Source organism: Dunckerocampus dactyliophorus, chromosome 1, assembly GCF_027744805.1.
Source record: "Dunckerocampus dactyliophorus isolate RoL2022-P2 chromosome 1, RoL_Ddac_1.1, whole genome shotgun sequence".
NCBI lineage: Eukaryota > Metazoa > Chordata > Actinopteri > Syngnathiformes > Syngnathidae > Dunckerocampus > Dunckerocampus dactyliophorus.
Genome location: NC_072819.1, coordinates 6902908 through 6922679, shown reverse-complemented (window position 1 = coordinate 6922679; position 19772 = coordinate 6902908).

Here is a 19772-nt window from a genome sequence, read left to right as displayed (position 1 = left end):
CAGCCTGTGTGGCATAGAGAGACGAGCAGATGAAACACATGCACACGTCAATTTATCGACGGCGTCATAATTATCAACCTCTGTTTGTTTTTATCGTTCGATTAATCGATGTATCGATTATCATGACAGGCCTAAGAACAAGGTATTATTGTATGTACTTTATTTATCCCACAGCGGGGAAATTTACTAATGTAATTGTAATTGTAATTGTAATTTACATTACAGGATGTTACTGCTGCACTGAGGGCCACTCTCAAACAAGATAATGAAGAAAAAGAGAAAATCTTTGAGCATCTAAAGAACACTATTGACGACATGGATCAGAATAGACGAATGAATGATGTGATCGTGACGGGGCTTCGGAATAAACCCAGGCCTTATGCCAGGGCAGTCGGGTCTAAGGATGAAACAGATTGTAATGGAATCGAAATGGAAACGATAAAGGTCAACGAGATCGTAGACCCGCAGTAATTTATCATTCCAGACTGGTACATTTTCAAACAACATGAAAACAGCTGAAGTAGTTCCAATTTTCAAAAATGGAGACAGACCTCAATTTACAAGCCATGGACCCTGCAGAGCCGGAGCCCATAAAACACTACTCCACACTACTCCACTACTCCACCAGGCGCAAGGCCTGGCAAAGCAAGAGGAGCAGTTAAATGCTCTGGGTGCATGCGTGAAAATCATAGCAGACAGACAAGACGCTTGATGCAAGCCCTGGAATCTCAACTCAGCGCTCTGGTATCAGTCGCCCACGACTGGAAGGCTTCTGCTCTGCTGGATGCTTTTGTCATTGGGCTTTCTGACCCCATAAAGGACCAGATTATCCCACTGGAGACTTCCGCTAACCTCGACGACCTCATCGCCTTGGCGATCCGCATTGAGAAGCGCCTCCGCGACCACAAGACGGACAAGGAACAAGCGACTCATGGCTGCAGCCATGGCGACTACAGTGCTCACCTGACACCGCCTCGGCCACCCGCCTTCATCGAGTCGCCACCGGCACCGAGGTTTGATGAGCCAATGCAGCTGGGAGGGAGTTGCTTACTCCTGCCAAGAGGAACCAACGCGAGCTTGCACCTACTGTGGCCAGGTGCGCCATTCCATCTCCCGCTGTCCCGTCCGCCTTGACAACCCACGCTCTCAAGCTTCCCGTCCCAGTCCTCCATGCTCTTCTGCAGACATGCCCCCTGGGATGATGTCTTCGTCGGACCCGGCAGGCAGACTACAAGTCCCAGGTATGCTCTCCTGGTCTGATGGACGAACAGACGTTAATACTTTCATCGACTCCGGGGCAGATGACAGTTTTGTAGACGAGTCCTTTGTGAAACAATTTAGCATCCCTGTAGTTGAATTACCAGTGTCCAAAGTTGTGCATTCCCGTGATGGGTGTCATCTATCGACTGTTCCACACCAAAGTATTCCGCTCTTTCTCCGTGTTTCTGGTAATCATTTTGAGTCTATCTGCTTTTTTGTCATTCCTTCCCGTGCGGCGCCCACTGTGCTAGGGCTAACCTGGTTGCTCAAACACAGCCCCCACATTGACTGGACTAAATCCAACATTATAAAGTGTGTTTTCTGTCACACCCACTGTCTCAAATCCGCGTATCCATGCACTCCATCCGCTCATGTAGATCCCCCTGAAAAGATTGACCTCTCCTCTGTTCTCCCAGTTTATCACGACCTCCGGGAAGTATTTAGAAGAGAGAAAGCCCAGTCACTTCCTCCTCATCGGCCATACTCCCAGGTGCTGCGTTGCCATCCTCGCGGTTATATAATGTCTCCAAACCTGAGAGAGAGGTTCTGGAACAGTACATCTCGACGTCCCTCGCAGCCGGCCTCATTCGCCCCTCCTCGTCACCATTAGCTGCTGGATTTTTTTTTTTTGTTAAAAAGAAAGATAAATCTCTACGTCCTTGTGTCGACTACCGCACTCTCAATGATATTACAGTTAACAATAAGATTCCAGATTCAATTTAAGATTCAAGAGTTTTATTGTCATATGCACAGTAAAACAGGTAGTTGTGCTATGCAATGAAATTCTTGTTCTGTTCATTCTCCCAAAAAAAAAGAAAACACAAGAAAATTAATAAGAAGATAAGAAACATAAATACCAATACATTCAGCAACAACAACAGAAGAGACATGAATACCAATGAATGAATGAATGCATAAATAAATAAATCAATAAATAAAGTGCTATGAGCGTGTGCGTGTGTTGCATGCAGCGTGTGTGAGTGCTTCGTTGAGAAGCCTGATGGCCTGTGGGTAAAAGCTGTTTGCCAGCCTTGTGGTCCTGGACTTCAAACTCCTGTAGCGTCTGCCTGACGGTAGGAGTGTGAATAATGAGTGTTGTGGATGTGTGCTGTCCTTGATGAGGTTGTGTGTTCTTCGTAGGACTCTAGTTTTATAAATGTCTTGCAGTGAGGGGAGGGCTGCCCCAACAATGTTCTGTGAGGTCTTGATCACCCGCTGGAGTGCCTTCCTATCACGTGTTGTACAGTTACCGTACCAAACAGTGATGGAGGCTGTAAGGACACTTTCACCAACTCAGGATGGTGGTGGACATGCCAAATTTCCTCAGTCTCCTCAGGAAGTACAGTCTCCTTTGGGACTTCTTGATAATTTGTTGGGTGTTGTGAGACCAGGTGAGGTCCTCACTGATGTGTGTGCCAAGGAACTTGAAGGACCCTCTCCACCTCAGTCTCTGCCATTAATAGACTCCGTCTTTAACTCCCTTCATTCTGCCAAGTTCTTTACAAAGCTCGACCTCCGTTGTGCCTACCATCTGCTTCGTATCCGAGAGGGTGATGAACGGAAGGCCGCGTTTTAATACCCCTCTTGGACATTTTGAATATTTAGTCATGCCCTGAGGAGCACGTCCAACACGTTCGGTTGGTCCTTCAAAGGCTGCTAGAAAATAAGCTATTCGTCAACGCAGAAAAGTGCTCTTTTCACACCCCTACTGTTGTTTCCTTTCTGGGGTTCATCGTGAAGCGTGGCCAACTTAGTCCTGACTCAGCCAAGATCCAGGCTGTGGTCGACTGGCCCGCTGCTAAATCAAGGAAGCTCCTTCAAAGGTTCCTGGGCTTCGCCAACTTCTATCTTCGTTTTTTTAGGAACTTTTGTCTGGTCACAGAACCTTTGATGAAGTTCACATCCATTAAAGTCCCTTTTATGTGGACTCCAGAGGCTAATTCGGCATTTAAGAAGCTTTTTACTATTTTATTTTAGAACAAAAATGAGAAATATTCTAACGAATCCAACAAAATATATATCGATAACTTTGAAATAACTCGGGTTTCTCATATTAAATTCTTATGTTGTCATTGTAGATGAAAAATTGTTGGAAGAGTCTGATCATTGATAATCATTCCTGTTTTTTTATTTTTTATTATTGCTTCATTTATCTGTACATTACTTGTTGCAGTACTGTTTGGGCAGCAAACTGTCCCTCTTATCTCAACATTTTTCTAATTCAAAAGAAATTAACAATGATCAGATTTTCTCAGAGACTGGACTCATTTGCTCCAATTTTCAAAAAATTCTAATTCTCTCGGTTTTTGACGTGACTATTTACCAGACCTGTGTCTTCATGTACAAATATGTTCATTGAACTCATCCATCCATTTTCTATGCCGCTTCTCCTCATTAGGGTAGCGGGGGCACACTGGAGCCTATCCCAGCTGATTTCAGGCGACAGGCGGAACTGGTCGCCAGCCAATATAGACAAACAACCATTCACACTCACATTCATACCTATGGACAATTTAGAGTTAGAGTTAGAGGGATGTGGGAGGAAACCGGAGTACCCGGAGAAAACCCACGCACACACAGGGAGAACATGCAAACTCCACACAGAAATCTCAAGGGAGAATCGAACCCAGATCTTCCCGATCTCCAGACTGTTACTGTGTTGGCCAACATGCTAAAAACCAGACCGCAGTGCGGTCCCTCATTGAACTCATGTCCTTCCTAAAGTTTTCCAGGACTTCTTCATGTGGTTTCTGTTAATCACAATTATCCTACACGATATTCAAGTCGATTTTATCTTCCTTATTGTCGAACTTCAGTCACTCAGTATTCTCTAAAATATTGTGGGCCTCATCATCATCTCAACATTATCTTTATCTTTATTTAAAAAGCATCTGAAAAGGACTCTAATTAATGGAAAAATATAAGGCTGTATAACATTGATTGCTATTTGATGAATTGTAATTGTATTTGTATTTTTAATGTTTTACTTATTATTATTATTAGTATTACTTATTACTATTATTATTTCACTTATTTGTAGTTTAATATTTGTTTCTCTTGTTTTTCCTTGTAGCCCTTTAAGATCTCTTCAAGATTCAAGAGTTTTTATTGTCGTATGCACAGTAAAACAGGTAGTTCTGCTATGCAATGAAATTCTTGTTCTGTTCATTCTCCCAATTAATGAAAAGGGTACCACAAATAAAATGCTTAACTATTCAGACTACACCCTGCACCAGCTTTAGCATTCAGCAAATTTCCATCGAGTTCAACATTCCATACAGTACATTCAAATATTTAGTGAATATTTAGCGCTCTTTGAAAACAGGAAATCCTCCTTTTTGTGTTGTGAAAGTGTCAAGAGGTACATGAAGAACATTCTGGCGTGGCCCCAAGCTGCTATATAAGGATGGCTCCTTTTTCGCCTCATCAGCCTCCAACACCAGCAAAGGTAACATCTTGCAGCTTGCTTGTTTACCTCCTCTTTGTCTTGCATGACGATGATGATGATGTGACATGTCCGCAGATGGCATTTGCTCTTCACTTCATCTTCCTGCTCTGTGTGATGAGTGGACTATTGACTGGAATTGTAAGTATCAATCGTCAATGTTTGGAATCCATCATGTAGGCTTCCTGCTTCCATGGATGACACATGGTATTGTCTTCTCTGCTTCACAGCAATCTCACCCTGTACTTGACGGTCAGTGTCTGCTTTCAGCCCGCACGTCTACTTTTCATAGATGCTCTTTCGTCTAAGGTAAGCATTGTGTTGCAGAAAATCAATGTCCTGACGGATGGACCCAGGTGAACCAGCGCTGTTTCATCTTCAAAAAGGAGGAGAGGGGATTTTCAGATGCAGAGGTACTGTCACTGTTTAAAACAGTCCTTGTGATGCGCCTTTAAAGTATGAGTGATCCGGTTGAACGTCCGAATATCTTGGAAACTCGCTAAACACCCTGCATGAGGAAAAACATGCAAGGGTAAGCGTTTTTCCTCTCCTTGAGCGGTGTATCTTCATTGCATCAGGAACATTCACCATCCATCCATTTTCTATACCGCTTCATCCTCATTAGGGTCGCGGGGGCATGCTGGAGCCTATCCCAGCTGACTTCGGGCGACAGGCGGGGTACACCCTGGACTGGTCGCCAGCCAATCGCAGGGCACATATAGACAAACAACCATTCACACTCACAGTCATACCTATGGACAATTTAGAGTCGCCAATTAACCTCACCTGCATGTTTTTGGGAATGTGGGAGGAAGCTGGAGTGCCCGGAGAAAACCCACGCACACACGGGGAGAACATGCAAACTCCACACAGAAATGCCCAGGGGGGAATCGAACCCACGTCTTCCCGATCTCCAGACTGTTAGGAACATTCACCCTTACAGCAAATTAAATTACTAGAAATTTAAGGCTTTACATTTAAAAACTAGAAAGTTAGAGCATTAGCAACCTTTCCTTTGGGAAAGCAACTAATAACTACTTTTTTAAAGTAATTTGCTCAACACTACGTATACACATCAAAATTTTGCAACATTGCTTAAAAAAAATTGACATCAAAATCACAGAACATATTTGTCAAACTGTAAAAAAAAACAATGTAAACAGCTGCAGCAGCAATTCAACCTTGTTGTTTGTAAAACATTAGCAGTTAGCCGCTAGCAGCCAGACGCTACTGGCAATGGCTGCACCATCTAGCAATGCTACAAAATTTTTACATGTGTAAAATCAAGTCTGTGATTAATTCGATCTGATAAAGCGTGACTTGAACTTTAATTTGATGCCTCATTCAGTTAGAGCAGATTTTATACCGGGAAATCGTGCCTTTGGCCCCCATTGCTTTAACATTGAGTCAAGACAAAAGCTGTGATCGACCCACGGACCTTGGCAAGTACAACCGTACGACAAAACATAGAACTTAGGCTGGGAAAATCTGTTTGTAATGCAAATATATATTACTCTTTTGAACACATATTGTTTTAAGAAGCCAAACTCCTTACCTAAATCACCCAGCAACTAAGCGGGGCTACGTTCCTCAGCACAGAAATCCGACCAAAACTGGTCCTGCGAACCAAGAGTGACACCTAGTGGACCATTTAGGCAACCCTACCTTGATGTCTTCATTTTTTTGTATTTAAAAAAATATCATTGTTACTTTTTGCTTTCTCCTGTCAGAGCGTCTGCAGAGGTTTTGGTGGGAATCTAGTGTCCATCCACAGCGCCATGGAAAATGCAGTCATCAAAGAACTGGTTAAGGAAGACAGTTACATAGTAAACACCTGGATCGGACTCCATGATGCAGTCAAGGTGAAGCATTTACAAGTGCAAAAGTTCTGAGCAGGTGGGGCAGTTTTTTTTTTGTTGATCCCAGGTCGGGAACTTACTGCCTAGCTCATCTCCCTCCACTTTCCAGGCACTACTTTACTCATGATTGGGCATGGGGCTCAGGCTTGATGTAGTTGGCCGCCTTTGATGAGGGTGTCTCGTGTTAAAAGGCCGAAACACCCAGTGATTCGAAGGTACACTACTGATGATGTGTCCTAAAATGTACATCCCATGCCAAAGTTCCCACGCCACTCTCAACATCCACGCCTCATGTGATTAGCATCTATTGGCACAAAGGACATTTTCCATCAAGTCCTGCGTATTTATGAAATCATTTTTGAAAAATGAGGTTGCAGGAAAAGTTATATTATGACACTAAAGTCAAAATATTGTAGGAATAAAGTCATAATATTACAACAAGAAAATATATGAAGATTATTTTAAGACGAAAGCTGCAATATTTGGAAAGAAAAAAACAGCAAAAAGGGGGGAAAAAAGAGCAAAGATATGCTAAAAATATGCCTTTTCACAAAATTGGGATGCTGTGACTGTGTCTTCCAGGAGGGTGGCCTGATGTGGACTGATGGTACACCTTTTGAATATGATGACTTTGGATGTGGCCAGCCTACTGGTGCTAGAAATGCAGACTGCATTGAGATACAACAGATTGGTATAAGTATTTGTCATTTCAAGAGAGTGAATGGACATTTGGTATTTCATTGATATGTGTGTGGTGGATACAATGCGTAGCATACAACAGTATTGAATTGAAGTTGATGTGGGAACTGTTGTCGTGAGATACTAGCGTGTTGACTGAAAGATCGTTACCTCGTGAAGTTGCCTCATGTCAAGCAAAGTTACACTACAGTGGACTTGTACTCCTGCTAGTTGCTGTTGTAAATAATAGTGTTCATCTCACTGACTGTACTTTTTTGTGTTTCCTTCCAGGTGGGGGATGGGGTGATGGCTCATGCGCTGGTGAAAAGAAATTTGTTTGTGCCAAAGATGTGAACTGAAAGACCCTCATCATTACTGTCATTTTACCTGCAAGGAGTACAGACTGCAATTCTCCCCTTTCTCTTCTGTAATTCGTATTAGATCGACACTTTATTCATCTCAAAGTGAAATTATTTTCTCTATATCTGACATTTTATTACTTGTAATGTGAGCAGTTTTGTGGACTGTACCTGACTGTGGTCCTCTGCTGTCAATAAAACATAACGGAATATATTCAGATATGTTGATTAGCATTATTATTATTATTATTATTATGACTTTGAGTACACCTTGGACTGATCACATGATCTTAGGACTGATGTATTATTGGTGGCATGCTTCGTTTTTCACTGTCATTCTAAATAAAGTCAAAATGTAAAAATACGTAATGTATAGCACCATACACACTCACCTCTATTCAATTACCCGCAGAGTCTCCTATGGTTGCCAGATGCGTGGCCTACAAAAGCAAATAACTGCAGCAGTCTGTAATTAGCTGTAATTGTTCATATTGTGATTGTGGGCCACCGTCAAAGATTTGTATAATCCAAGACCGATTGGCTCGTAAAAGATGCTGTATCTTTCCAAAAAAAAGCAATGTTCCTGTCTGCTTTCCATGTAATGCAATAAGAGACAGATACCCGGAGAAATTCTTGATTGTTGCATCAATACATCAGTTGGTTGTGGAAGGAAAAAAGCCAAAAAACAAAAAAACAACTGTGACAACTGTGTTTATTAAAGTGTGCAACATGTTAAAAGATGGGCAACAGTTGTAATAAAGTGGGGCCTCCAGAAGGTTCCATTGTAGAATTATTCCTGAGGGTGGTTCCTTGAGTGGATGTGAGTATAGGGGTAAGGGGTAGAGAAACTCAATGCTCCTCCGGATTGAGAGGAGCCAGATGAGGTGATTCAAGCATCAGGTCAGGACGCCTCCCTGGTCAGGTGTCCAGGGCACGTCCACCCGGCATTAGTCCTTGAAGATGACGCAGGACATGTATGTTGGAGAGACTGTCTCTCAACTGGCCTGGGAACACCTCAGGGTCCTCAGGAAGGAGGTTGGACAAAGCAGTCGGGGAGTGGGAAGCCTGTGCTTCTCTAGGTTGCGGCCCCAGTGACTTGACCCCAGCTAGGCGAAAGAAGATGGATGTGTGGTTCCTTGAGTGTCAAACATGCAGGAATTAAAGGAGAGGTGACAGAATGTTGGAAAAAGGGAATGGGTTGAACGAATGTGACGATATGGGAGAAAAAAGAATAAAGTAGGGACAGGGACTGTCTTCTGTGTATCCCTCGCTCGCAGGCTGTGGCGGCCCTTTCCTTGGGACGACAATGCCTCCTCCCTACCAACTTCCTCACATGCCCAACAAGCAGAGGCCCATTGCCAGAGTTCCACCAAGCCAGTGCCCCTGCCTGCAAGGTCTGCATGCAGGGAATGTGGCTGGAACGCTGGGAACTCATTGACGTGGTGGTCACTGCGCACAGGACTGTCCAAAAATGACTGTATTCAAGATGTGGCGCAAGACCGCATAAGGAACACATGACTGAAGGGAGGGAGGGAGGTGCTTGGGCTGGAGAGGATGAGGCGCAAAGAAGTAGCACGCAAAGCAATCATGCTTGTTCTACTCACGTCACTGATTCGTGTGCATGAACCTACACACACACCTACCGATACTAGACAATCAGAAACAAACTGTTAGTGAGAAAAAAACATTTGCAATTGATTTTGGAAGCTAAATATGCACCTCCAGTGGCACATAATCACAAAACTGCGTAACATAAATCTGCTGTGTGTCGTGCTGGTTTGACACGCTGGGAATCTTTTCCTGTGTCTCTGGCAGTCAGGTTAGATGAGACAGTGCTGGTGACTACAGGGATCACGTGGGTGTGTTTGTAATTGTCAGTTATTAATGTTGCAGGACTCATTACCCTAATGATAATTGCAGGAACAATAATATCATTATTATATATGGTATGGCTTAGGGGTTATAATGTGGGCCCTGAGGCATGTTCATGCAATGCTAGGTGGAGTATCTTTGTCGCAAGGTTTCTTGAATATACTGTAACTGAGGGATTACTGTATAGTCTTGTGCAAAGTACCCTGTACGTGCGTTTGTATGTCTTCAGTGACACTTTTGTAAACTAACAGAGTTTGATGAAATTGTCAAATTTTAAGATTTAAAGCAGAGATGTCTGAACTTTTAACGTCAATGGTGTCACGTTCTGGCAGGCGGTGTTGAGGCGACGACCCCAGGATGCAAGAGATGAGAACCCAAATGCAGGTAAAAAGTATTTTTTGTATTATTATGGCTGCGATGAATCCAACACAATGAGCAGTTCTATGACAATGCTCCGACGCAGACAGATGCCACAGGCACAACTCAATAATCAAACACAGAATGAGAAGTAGGTGTGTCGCAGCCGCAAAGTAAAGGTGGATGAACACAGAATGGAACAAAACAGAAAGTTACTACAAAATAACGGTCCGAAACAGGAACTAAGGCATAGAAAGAGAACAAAAACACATTGTCACACAAGCTCATTCACAGAGCATGACAGTACCCACACCCAAGGATGGATCCCAGACGTCCTAAAAAGTCCAAAGTCAAAAAAACAAAGTGGGATGGGTGGTGGGAGGACTGATGGTGGGTTGGCAACGGGACCCCTCCTGGGGACGGCCGGGTGAGCCTGGTGTAGCTGGAAAGACCCCCCCGAGGGTCGACCGGGACGGCATGAGAGGCGAAGCCGGCGGGATGAGGACCCCGCTGGAAGCTTGGCCGTCGAGGAGGTGGAGGTGGGCCATTGCAGGTCGTACACCACTGCCGAGGGAGAGCAGGGGAGCATCTTGGGCAAACATGGAGCAGGTGCAGGAGCTGGAGGCCATTTGTAATTGGTTTGGTGAGGAGTAGAGACAGGAAGCGTCTCGGCCTGACGTGGAGCTGAGGTCAGGGAGTGGGCTGTGCACTTTTTCCTGTGTCGTGACTTGCAGGTACAAGAGTGAGCCCTGTGCCTTGACTAGCAGGTGCAGGGGCAAACTGCGCATCTTGGCTTCCGGGAGAGGGAGCAGACTGTGCTTCCTTACCGCACAGCGGATGACACCCCCCCCGCCTCATGGAACGTGCGTTGCCAGTCGCACAGCTGCTGATACTAGCCCCCACTTACGAAGGTGTATTCCAGATGCCGTTCTTTGCCAAAACCAGGACCGGAGACGGGTGGAGGGAGGCTTGGAGGAGAGTCACTGGTTCTATCCCACCAACCGGAACAGCGGGGGGTCTCAGAAGCGGTTCCGGGACGGGCTTGAGGAGACGTGGAGCTTTGGGGGGGGTCTGTGGTTTGCTGAGCCGAGTGCGGGAGTGGGAGGAGTGCTGACCTCTGCATGGGGGGCAACGTGCAAACTGGGGAGGACAGCTTGGGCTTGGAGTGCCTTTTTTGTGTGTTTCTGTATTTTTTTTATTATTATGGCTGCTATGCAGCGGCAGGAATCCAACACACTAAGCAGTTCTATGACAATGCTTTGACGCAGACACCACAGGCTCAACTAAATAATTGTTGTTGGAAAGTAAAGGTGACTGATCACAGAATGGAACAAAAACAGAAAGTTACTACAACATAAGGCTCTGAAACGAATGCATAGAAAGTGAACAAAAACACACTGCCACAAGGGCTAACTCACAGAGTGTGACAGAGGGCTACATTCTGAAAAATCGAAGGATGGACGACCCACTTTTACATTTTATATTTTGTAAACTAAACCATGTAGATATGCTAAGAAGTTGTATATATTTAAACTGCTATAGGTGAAAAAGCAATAATGAGGGGCGACAAATGGAAGGTCTGAGATTAATTTGAGTTTTATTTACAACAACAGAAAAACCAAAAAAGGCCAGAAGTTAATTGAAAGTTAATTAAGGATACACACAACGGCAAGTTTGGAGGCTTTTGCTGACTTAATTATACATTGTTTTGGGAAGCTTCACAGCACACCCTGAAATATGTAATATAATTACACCTTAGCGTCATGGCGCCAGGCAGGCTGGCTCCTCCCCCAGCATAAGTGAAACCCCCCCAGGAAAGACGGATTCGTTTGCCTTTTCTAAACAGCACAAATGTTTCTCGTCTCTGAATAAGGTCCAACTCCACTTCAGGGTTCCATGGCTTGCAACAAATGGAGGTTCACTTCCGGGTCACACGTCTTGCATCAAGTCCAAGTTGGGCAATTGTATAATTGCCCGTTATCTGTTTTGCACAAAAATCAGAAATCGAAAAAATGATTTGTTATCTGTTTTTTTGTTTTGGGCCTGGAAACAAATTTTCGTATAACATAGTTTTGGCTTTAATTTGAAAAGCGAAGGAACGAATGACACACGGATTCCCCACTCCTAGCGGTGGCAGAGGAATAGATCTTTTCAGTAGACTGCTTCGTCACGTTCGTCAGTGGCCTTCTCTCTCTCTGTCTTGCTCTAGTCCCTGCCTTCTCCTGGCCTGTGTTTTCTTTTGCAGTTACCCCTTGAGCGGGCTGGAGGCGGGGACGCTGGGCACACCTGTGGCTGATTACTCGTCCTCAATTTAGGCTGACTGCTTGCAGCTGGACGCTGCTGGTTCTTTGTTCTGACCACCGCCGTCTGCCCACACGTGGACTCCTACTCCGCTGCCAGACAGCAACCCCTAGTCTCTTGTTTTAGCCAGGCTAGCCCGGCTGCCTCCCAGCTACCCAGCCAGCTTCTTCTGTTGTTTTTCAAGATTCAAGAGATTCAAGAGGGTTTTATTGTCATGTGCATAGTAAAACAGCAGTTATACCATGCAATGAAAATCTTATTCTGTTCATTCTCCCAAGAAAAGAAAGAAAACAAATGAAAGAATAAGAACATAAGAAACAAACACATAAACATAAATACCAATAAATTAAGCAACAACAACAGAAGAGACATTAATACAAGTAAATAATACAAATAAATAAATAAATAAATAAAGTGCTATGAGTGTGTGCGTGTGTTGCGTGCGGCGTGTGTGAGTGCTTCGTTGAGAAGCCTGATGGCCTGTGGGTAAAAGCTGTTTGCCAGCCTTGTGGTCCTGGACTTCAAACTCCTGTAGCGTCTGCCTGACGGTAGGAGTGTGAATAATGAGTGTTGTGGATGTGTGCTGTCCTTGATGAGGTTGTGTGTTCTGCGTAGGACTCTAGTTTTATAAATGTCTTGCAGTGAGGGGAGGGCTGCCCCAACAATGTTCTGTGAGGTCTTGATCACCCGCTGGAGTGCCTTCCTATCACGTGTTGTACAGTTACCGTACCAAACAGTGATGGAGGCGGTAAGGACACTTTCGATAGTGCATCTGTAGAAGCAACTCAGGATTGTGGTGGACATGCCAAATTTCCTCAGTCTTCTCAGGAAGTACAGTCTCCTTTGGGACTTCTTCATAATTTGTTGGGTGTTGTGAGACCAGGTGAGGTCCTCGCTGATGTGTGTGCCAAGGAACTTGAAGGTTTTCACCCTCTCCACCTCAGTCTCATCAATAAACAGGGGTCTATGCGGCTCCTTTTCCCTTGTTCTTGGGTCGATGATCATCTCTTTAGTCTTATCTGTATTGAGAAGGAGATTGTTATCACGACACCAAGCTATGAGGTCCGCCACCTCTCTTCTGTATGACGTTTCAACACCACCAGTGATCAGTCCGATGACTGTAGTGTCATCCGCAAATTTAATGATGCTGGTGTTGTTCTGGGAGGCCACGCAATCGTAGGTGAAGAGCGTGTAGAGGAGCGGACTCAGCACACACCCCTGTGGGGTCCCAGTGCTCACAATTCTTGAGCTGGATGTGCGGTTGTGGACTCTGACTGACTGGGGCCTGCCTGTTAGAAAGTTAAACACCCAGTTACAGAGGGAGGGAGACAGGCCAAGTGTGAGGAGCTTATTTGTGAGTTTGTGGGGGCAGACTGTATTAAAAGCAGAGCTATAGTCTATAAATAGCATTCTGACGTATGTGTCCTGGCCCTGTAGGTGAGAAAGGGCTGTGTGGATGGCAGTGTTGACTGCATCATCCGTGGACCGGTTCTGGCGATAAGCAAACTGTAGAGGGTCCACAGTTGCCGCCGGGATGCTCTTTTTGATGTGGGTCATGACTATTCTTTCAAAGCACTTCATAACAATAGGAGTGAGTGCTATAGGGCGATAGTCATTCAAGCAGGTCACGTTGCTCTTCTTGGGTACGGGCACTATGGTTGTGGACTTAAAGCAGGTCGGTACAGATGCTTGTGCAAGCGACAGGTTAAATATGTCAGCAAGCACATCAGCTAGCTCTGATGAGCAAACCCGAAGTGCACGTCCTGAGATGTTGTCTGGCCCTGCTGCTTTTTGTGGGTTTGTTTTGTTTAGAACCCTGCGCACATCAGCTGATGTCACCATGAGAGGTGAGTCCTGTGTGCTCCCCAGGTTCAGCCACCCTCTCTGCTCGTCAGGAGTTTGGGTGTCAAAGCGGGCATAGAACTCGTTCAGCTCATCTGGAAGTGTGGTTTGGCTGGACGTGGGTACGCTACTCTGCTGTCGATAGTCTGTGATGTGCTGGAGCCCCGCCCACATGCGCCGAGGGTCTGAGGTGGAATAGTAGCCCTCCAGCTTCTGTCTGTACTGTCTTTTGGCCTCCCGTATGGACCTCCTCAGGTCATATCTGGCCTTTTTGTAGTCATCAGCGGTGCCCATGACAAATGCAGTCGAACGAGCACGTAGCTTAGCCCTTACATCACAGTTCATCCACTGTTTTTGGTTAGGGTATTTCCTGTAATACTTGGTGGTGGTAACAGTCTCTATGCATGTGCTAATGTAGCCAGTAACAGCAGAAGCATATTCATCCAAATCAACAGTACAATCTTCCCTCCCCGCTGCAGTTTTAAACACATCCCAGTTTGTGCAGCCAAAGCAGTCCTGAAGTACTTGATCAGTTTCTTCATTCCACACTTTAACTGCTGTACGTACAGGGGGAGCTTTTTTAAGAAGTTGTCTGTATGTTGGATAAAGGAATATAGAGATGTGGTCAGCCTTTCCAAAGTGGGGTCTTGGAACAGCCTTCAAAGCACCTTTCATGTTGCTGTAGACTTGGTCCAGGATGTTATTTTCCCTTGTGGGAAAGCTCACATGCTGGTAATATTTGGGGAGGACAGTCCTGAGGTTACAGTGGTTGAAATCGCCAGATATAATAAATACAGCGTCTGGGTGTTTGGTCTCGTGTTTATCAATGATGTCATGCAGGAGGCCTAGTGCATTAGCAGTGTTAGCTCGTGGTGGGATGTAAACAGCAGTTAAATACACAGCGCTAAACTCACGAGGCAAATAAAAAGGTCTGCATTTCACCATCAGCAGCTCAATGTCCTGCGAGCAGTGCTTTTCCATCGTCTGTACGTCTGTGCACCACCGCGGTCTTTGTCTGCTTCATGGTGTTTCCTATTTTTGCCTTTTACACACCATCGCCTTCTGTTGTCTTTGGATCATTTGCCTGCACACCTGTATTAAAAGTGTTGAACTGCTCCAAAAGCTCCCTGCCTCTGCTTCTGGGGTCCAAACCGCCTCGACATCGTCACACTGCTTAGCATGAACACTTGGTTCTCCCACATTATTGCTTTTATTGATAACTTTAATGGTTTTTGGGAGAGAAGACATCTGTTTGGGGTTTATGCACTGGGCCACTGTACCGTTAGCTAACTTTGCATAGGCACACAGAATGTCTAAAAAAACTGATACCCATCCGGTTCAAGTCCCAATGTTTTAGTTTTAACAGCAAATCTACACAAAAGTGGGCTTGGACCTCATTTTCCCCACAAACAATTCCTGTCGTCATCACCAACACAGACCAATTTCCAGTGACCACATAGTAAAAAATTAAGGGACGCAAGGGCCACTTTGATATTTTGTAAAGCCACACACTAACAAGTTATACATATTTCAAAAGAATCCGCATCTCAGCTTTGTGGCCGAAAATGTTAAAAAACGGAAATTTTTTTCAAAATCGTAATATTATGAAAAACAAACAAAACAAATGAAAATTTTGCGGAAAAAGTCAAAATGTTGTGAGAATAAAGTCAAAATGGTATGAGAATAAAGTTATTACAAAAAGAAAATGTGCAATAAGAAAGAATAATGACTCTGGTAGGGTCACCCATGACAAACAGGTAAAGGAGGGACCAGACAAAGAGTGGCTCAACAGACCCCAATGAAGACAAAAAACAATGGACCCAATTTTCCCTTGCCCAGACGCTAGTCACAGGGGCCTCCTCTGGATCCAGGTGTGAAGGTGAGGCTTGTGCAAGCGCCTGGTGGCCGGGCCTGCACCCATGGGGAGGGCCCTATAAAATCACTTAAGTGTGTGTGCTTTTTGGGTTAGTGAATAAAATGTAAAAATAAAATAAAGTAAATGCAAAAATCCTTACATTTATTGATGGAAATGGAAGTAGCCTGGCTAACTTTTCTAATGGGATGTCAACCTCTGCACACGTTGCTACAAAATCTTCAGCCAACTTTAATGCCCATGCTTGTGATTAAGCAAGATGTAGTCACCAATGTAATTTAAATTGCGTTATTAATGGAAGATATTTTTATGACACCCTGTTTATGTTTACACAATTAGATAAGACGTGTCGTGTTGACAAGGTGTCTTGACGGCTAAGACGAGCTGGGTGGAAGAATAAACGTGCCTCCTGTCTTTTTAACGCATCATTAGCGGGCATTGTAAAACGCTAGCTTATATTAAAGAGGTAAAACACAACACAGTGTAAACACTCACCCAGCCTGAGTCGCATACACACACAGCCGCACTAGTATGCACTGATGAGCTAAGATAATCCCGCTAGCTTCCATTCATGCTGCGTAAGAGAAGACTTTCCAGGTGTTTTCATCGGGCCGATATGAGAATTCTTCCCAAACGCGCCTCAGGATGTCGCGGTCTACTTTGTTGTTGATGTTGTCCATGCTCCCGGTGGTGGCCACATTGAGCACTTGTGAAACATGAAATAAAAACTTGAAGGTATGTACAACACATGTGTCCAAACTGGAGTTTTCTATAGTTCTATTGTTGTTCTATTGAATCACCCTGTATTATGGGAATAAAGTCAAAATATTATTAACTCAACATTTCCAAAATGATTTAAGAAGAAATTTTAAATATTTTGAATTTAAAAAACAGCAAAAATGGTGAAAAAAGAGCAAAGAGTGAAGGTGGTGCTAATCACGGGCTTTTTCAGCTATACCACAAAGCTGAGATGCGGATACAGTATGTAACTTTTTAGCAATTGCTTTCCAAAAAATATCAAAGCGGCCCTTGAATCCTTTCATTTTTCACTATGTGGCCCTCGCTGGAAAAAGTTTGGACAACCCTGACCTAAACCATTATATTTATTTTATAATGCAGTTGCAGTTCAGGCGGTGCAGAGCAATTAGTGCAAATATAATGTACAAAATAATGTATAATGTTCCGTTATTCCAGTATTACAGGTTGTATTGCACAATGTAGGCGTTTCAGTGCGAGCAGGATTGCAGAAATACTGCTAATTAAGGTAATTGGTTCATAGTTCTATATGATTTATCTGGGTGTGGGAGTGTGCTGTCTCTTTTGATGTTCGGCTGTCAAAAATGCGCTATGCTTGCGACACACCACATCGCTGCAGACCCCGGATCAACCTGGCTGACAGTCAGACCCCGAAGTACGTCATATGTGAAAAGAAAACAGAAAAGATCTGAGGTTGCAGTGGTTAAAATCCCCCTTTACAACAAATGTGGCGTCCCAGAGTGCAGTCTCGTGTTTATCTATGACGTCATGTTGGGAGCTGTGCGGTCCCCGCACTAGTTGAAGTGGGTTTGTAGCTGGATGAGTCCTGCATGTTGTTAGAGTTTCCGGAGAAATCAGAGCACAACACTACCTGATTTCCACTCTGAGATGTTATCCTGGTTACCTTGGTATCCAGCTCAGCCACCTCCTCTACATGGATGACGTCGAACTGCATGCCATGAACGAGTGTGACATTGATTCCCCGATACACCTCATAAGAGGCCAAAAGACAGTACAGACAGAATCTGGAGGGCTACTATTCCACCTCAGACCCTTGGCGCATGTGGGCGGGGCTCCAGCACATCACAGAGTATCGACGGAAGAGTAGCGTAGCCACGTCCAGCCAAACCACACTTCCAGATGAGCTGAATGAGTTCTACGCCCGCTTTGACACCCAAACTCCTGATGAGCAGAGAGAGTGGCTGAACTTGGGGAGCACACAGGACTCACGTCTCATGGTGACATCAGCTGATGTGCGCAGGGTTCTGAACAAAACAAACCCACGAAAAGCAGCAGGCCCAGACAACATCTCAGGCCGTGCACTTCTGGTTTGCTCATCAGAGCTAGCTGATGTGCTTGCTGACATATTTAACCTGTCGCTTGCACAAGCATCTGTACCGACCTGCTTTAAGTCCACCACCATAGTGCCCGTACCCAAGAAGAGCAACGTGACCTGCTTGAATGACTATCGCCCTATAGCACTCACTCCTATTGTTATGAAGTGCTTTGAAAGAATAGTCATGACCCACATCAAAAAGAGCATCTCGGCCACTGTGGACCCTCTACAGTTTGCATACCGCCAGAGCCGGTCCACGGATGATGCAGTCAACACTGCCATCCACACAGCCCTTTCTCACCTACAGGGCCAGGACACATACGTCAGAATGCTATTTATAGACTATAGCTCTGCTTTTAATACAGTCAGCCCCCACAAACTCTCAGATAAGCTCCTCGCACTTGGCCTGTCACCCTCCCTCTGTAACTGGGTGTTTAACTTTCTCACAGGCAGGCCCCAGTCAGTCAGAGTCCACAATCGCACATCCAGCTCAAGAATTGTGAGCACCGGGACCCCACAGGGGTGTGTGCTGAGTCCGCTCCTCTACACGCTCTTCACCTACGATTGCGTGGCCTCCCAGAACAACACCAGCATCATTAAATTTGCGGATGACACTACAGTCATCGGACTGATCACTGGTGGTGTTGAAACATCATACAGAAGAGAGGTGGAGGACCTCATAGCTTGGCGTCATGATAACAATCTCCTTCTCAATACAGATAAGACTAGAGAGATGACCATCGACCCAAGAACAAGGGAAAAGGAGCCGCATAGACCCCTGTTTATTGATGAGACTGAGGTGGAGAGGGTGAAAACCTTCAAGTTCCTTGGCACACACATCAGCGAGGACCTCACCTGGTCTCACAACACCCAACAAATTATGAAGAAGTCCCAAAGGAGACTGTACTTCCTGAGGAGACTTAGGAAATTTGATCAAGACCTCACAGAACATTGTTGGGGCAGCCCTCCCCTCACTCCAAGACATTTATAAATCTCGAGTCCAACAAAGAACACACAACCTCATCAAGGACAGCACACATCCACAACAATCATTATTCACACTCCTACCGTCAGGCTGACACTACAGGAGTTTGAAGTCCAGGACCACAAGGCTGGCAAACAGCTTTTACCCACAGGCCATCAGGCTTCTCAACGAAGCACTCACACACGCACACACTCATAGCACTTTATTTATTGATTTATTTATTTGTATTAATGTCTCTTCTGTTGTTGTTGCTTAATTTATTGGTATTTATGTTTCTTCTGTTCTTATTCATTTTCTTGTTTTTTTTTCTTTCTTTCTTTTTTGAGAGAATGAACAGAAAAAGAATTTCATTGCATAGCAGAACCACCAGTTTTATTGTGCATATGACAATAAAACTCTTGAATCTTGAATCTTGAATAAGGACATACAGCAATGATCTGAACATGTCATCCGGACTAGGTCAGTGTGGGCAAATGATATCAAGAAGAGGGACGATGATCACAACTGAAGGGGTTGAACTACTTGAAGGCAGCCTAACAGATGTACAGGACAGAGTACAAATACCTGGCGATTCCACAGGCCAAAAGCCTACTCTTGAAAGCGTGAACATTCTCTGCAGCTCTGAGTTCCTCCGAGCTTAGCTCTGTTCCGTAGACGGGGCCACAATACTGAAAAGATGCCTCCCTTTTGGGGCGTGTGTCCTGATTTTAGGAATGACTAGGGGACCCGTGCTGGAGGACATCAGGGTCCATGAGGGATTGCAGGGTAAAAGTAGATCTGAAAGATAAGAAGGCCCAAGACCATTAAGACAGTCATAAACCAGAAGTTAAAGTAAAAGGACTGCGTATT